The sequence below is a fragment of the Phalaenopsis equestris genome, unplaced genomic scaffold, assembly GCF_001263595.1.
Source record: "Phalaenopsis equestris unplaced genomic scaffold, ASM126359v1 Scaffold208928, whole genome shotgun sequence".
Taxonomy (NCBI): Eukaryota; Viridiplantae; Streptophyta; class Magnoliopsida; order Asparagales; family Orchidaceae; genus Phalaenopsis; species Phalaenopsis equestris.
The window spans coordinates 48,179-52,571 of NW_018228145.1; positions in this window are offsets into that span (position 1 = coordinate 48,179).

Consider the following 4,393-nt stretch of genomic DNA (forward strand, 5'->3'; position numbering starts at 1 on the left):
CGTCAACATTCAGGGTGGCATTGCTGTTTAGCATGCAAGTTTGCAGGTATAAAAGTATAGTATGAACTACCGATTTGATCAATTAAGGATGATTTTATCAAGAGAAATATATTAAGTTTAGTAGATCTCTGAGGTATCCAACAGATCTAGAGAAAGAAGCAGGTCCGTGCTGCTTTCTCGCTGCCTGGTGGAAAATCCCAAGTTCTTTTAAACTTATTATGTTGCTTAATAATTCATCATGTAAATACCCTTAATGCTTAGTGAATACTAATGTCTCAATTATCCTAAGAATGGGGTAACTATCACTTGTAATTCAATTTAAGAATTATGTGGGGGAAGACCCTTAAAGAGGCAAGTTAGTGTTGTTGGAACACTTAGCCAAATTTTGGTCCTAATTGGGCTTGTAGTGTTTGAAAGATGTTTTAATTTTAAATGATGTTCACTTTTCTAATCCTTATTTAAATAAAACTTCAAAAGTTTGAAATGATGTTTTTGAAAAGGTTGGGCTTTAGGTGGTCATGATTCATGAATTGAATTTTATTTGAAAATCAAGATAGGGGTATTAACTGAATTGATTAATTATTGACTTCAAAAGTTATACCCCTAAGCCCTAAGTTCATTTTATTTTAATAAACTTCAAAATTTTACTAATTTAGAAATCTATTAACTTATCTTTTTAATTAAGAAAGTGAGACTGGTTTCTACCAATTAACCTCTTGTGTTCTAAACATCAAATAAATTGATTAAGATCAGAGGTTACCCATTTTCCTTCTTGAATTAAGCCTAAATGTTAATTAAGGCTAAGTTTCCAAAATTACACATTTGCCCTCAAGGCTCTAACACTTTATAATTCATCAAATTTAATCTAAATGACTTTAAAATTTTTATCCTACCCCATTCATAGGTCAATTAAGACATCAGAGGAGAAAATGTAAATTTTCAAAATTTAACTTATTTTATATAATTATTTTCATGCAAAAATAGGATTTTTCAAAGAAAAATTCCTAACTTGACCAAGCTAAATCCTAATCCCTTAAAATTTTTACTGGACGTAAAAATAAAACAAAGAGGCCTTTGGACCAACTTTCATGATTTTTTGAGTTTCATTTGAATTTTAAGAATTATTTTAATTGCTGGGGTATTTATTAAATATAAAATATTTTAAATGGAGAAAATTAGGTTTTGTATTTTTGAAAAGTCTCCCTAAGGTTATAGAACTGAGAGGAGAAGATTTTATATTTTTTTGAATTTTAATTGATTTATTGGAATTATTCTTAATGAAAACCCATTTTTAGCCTTTAAAGATAATTTTTAAGCTTAAAATTCAATATCTTCATTTAGAAAATTAGGAAAAATATTCTAATTGTTCATAAGTGCTTAGGAAGCAATTTAGAACATTTCTATAAGTTTTATTACTTTTGTGATTTTTAGGGATTTTTAATATTTAAATACTTAAAATAGGTTAAAAATAAAGTTTTTATTTTAAATATTATTTTATTTTTATAAAATACTGCTGATCCTAGCTCGTATGGAAGTAACCTTCTAAGTCATGCTCCAGGTATGTTGAGCTCCTAATCAAGCAGACCTTCTAAGTCATGCTCCAGCATAAGAGTTCCCTTTGCATGTACTTAGAGGTACAACTTTCTCACAACTCATATGGAAGTAACTCCTTCAATTCTGGGTCCTGCTGGAATCCATATGGCATTTTAAAATAAAAAATCATGTCATTTAAATGTTTATATCTTTCAAAATCACTTTCCGTAATGATTTAGTGTTCATGAAAATTAAGTACATATTAAATGACTTGACCCATGAAATTATTTCCAGAAGCTTCTTTAGTCATGGTGGACCTTCCAAAAATTTCTTGGAAGTTTTTAAGAAACATACTAATTTCCATGATTATTTTAAGCAAATAATGCACATAGACTTGAAAAATAGGATCCTCTGTCTAGAGAACTCCTCTGACTTTGGAAAAATTAGAAAATGTTCTCCTTGACAGAGGCTACAACATGCCAAAAATTCAAGTTATGATGATGAGTCTACATGCATGGAGAATCAAAAGATTAAAATCAGTATTTATTTAATTAAAAATAAAATATTCATCAAATGGACTTTAAATCAATTTCACATTGTTCTTCTCTGTTCACTGAGCAAGAAGGCATTTTTATTTTATTTTTATGATTTTTCTACACAAAGTTATGTATTTTTGAAGTTAAGGGAGTTTAAATAAGTAGAAAAAGCCCTATTTTCTACTTATCCACGCGACGCCTCGTCAACCTATGGCAACTCTCAAGCTTCATGCGACACGCTCCTATTTGACACCACCGTCCATACCAACAGCTATGCGTCTCGCTGTTTGTGTAAACAAGCAATGTCCGACTTCATTTTGGCCTTCCATTGGATACACACTTAGTCAAACGGGTCCTCGTCATTGTCCCCGATAGAATGGTCTCATGACCGTCCACACTAAAACCCTAAGATCTCAGCCTAGACTCAACAAAATTACTTCGAGTTTGATCCTATGTACTCGTCTAAGTGAGACGAACACATCCATACGGTAATCATGCAATTAAATTAAGCCTAATAGAATACATGATCAAAATAGGCTCGGGAGGGAGAGAAGTTTTATAACTTTGATATGAGAAGTGAAGCTTCAATCAGAGGGTCTTAACACGTTTGTTGGGGTCCAAAGAGGTTAGGGATTAAGCCTCTTGCTGTCGTGTGAGGCCTATGTATGAATTCGATCACTGTCAGATTTGGGTGTTGGTCTAGAGCTATGGTAGAGGCTCTGTGGAAGGGGGATTTTATGGGGCTTTGGCTTCTTTCTTGGTTGTGAAGGTGTGGGTAAAGTTAATTTGAGTTTTGTGGAGTGTGGAGGTGTAATGAGCTTTGTCCTGGTTTCCAGCAAGGTTTCGAGCTCAAAATTGAACTCTGACAGTGGAAATTGGTGAGGAAAAGTAGTTGAAATGCACTGAGGGGATCTTAGGGAAGCTATGTGGTCAATTTGGGGAGGTCTCTCTAAGAAATTTTTAGTAATTGCTTCAACGACCATGGAGGTGGCCTTTTATAAAAATGAGGTTATGGTGACTATCATGGCCAATTAGAGGGTGTAATGTGGTGCTTAGGTGGAGGGCACAAGAGTTTTACAATTCAATTTGGCCGAGCTGGCCTCTAGGTTTGATTTGGGTGAAGCTCCATGGGGGTGGCTCTCGGTTTGGCCATTTTTTGGCCACTAGGCTGGCCGACCGGCCAGAAGAGGCGGCTTGCTCAAGGCATCCAGAGGAATCCATCACAATAATTTAATGCAAATGTGTTTTGATTTGGAAAGGATATCTTAAGCATGTGTATTTTTGGGAATAAGATCCCTTAATTTGGGGGACCCATGGTCCATGGCTTATTTTAGGTGGTTAGATGGGTTTTGGCTAAGTCTTAGGGGTCAACTAATGGCTGAGGTGGAATTAATTTGGTTGCTTTAGCATGGTTAGGTAACATTAAGTGCGTGGGTCCAAGTGTGTGCAAATGACCAAGTATTTGGTTTGGTCTAGGCTAGCCATGTCAATTGGTCCAAATAAATGATGCATTTGGTGTGGATGATCATAATGAACAACTTTGGTGAAGGATGGAAGTAGTTTTGAGCTCAATTGAATGGTCAATTTGAGGGTGGTCAATTTGAGGGAAGTCAATTTGAGGGAATTTTGAATCTTAATCAATTTGGTTATATTGGGTTAGGCTTTGGTCTAGGTTGAGTTAGCCTTGGGATAAATCCAAATTGATTGGTCCACATGATCAAGAGAGGTGTTGTGAAGATTTTTCATGAAGGGATGAAGTGGAAATTTTGGGGTTAAGGCCCTCAATTTGATGAAATTTTGAGACATGGTCAATTTGGGGCAAATTTGGGGCTTTTGGACTTAGGTTAAAATCAAATGAAATTGAGGTCCTATCAAGGCCCATTGAAGTCAAATTTGATGTGTAGGAATGTTATGAAGATTTTTCGACACAAATTAGGGCCAATTGACTAGGCTATGGGTTCAATTTGGTGAGATTAGATCATGTGACCAAAATTGGGGGTACCAAAATTGGGGAAAATTGGGGGTTTGTCCTATACCAAAATTGGGCTCAAATTATTGGCCAATTAAGCTTGGATTTGGTCTAGTTTGGCCATATAAAGAGTGAATTTAAGTTTATGATTGAAACTGGGGTCAATTGAGATCAAATTGATGGACATTTGGGTTGCATTTGGGGAAATTTGGGTCTTTAAAGGCAAATTTAAGGATTTTGGTTAAAGATGGTCAAATTGGCCAAATTAGATCATGTGGTAGTTAAGAGAAATGAAATTGAGAATATTTGGGATTTATTGAGATTTTTTGGGAATTTTTGGAGTTTTTGGGATTTT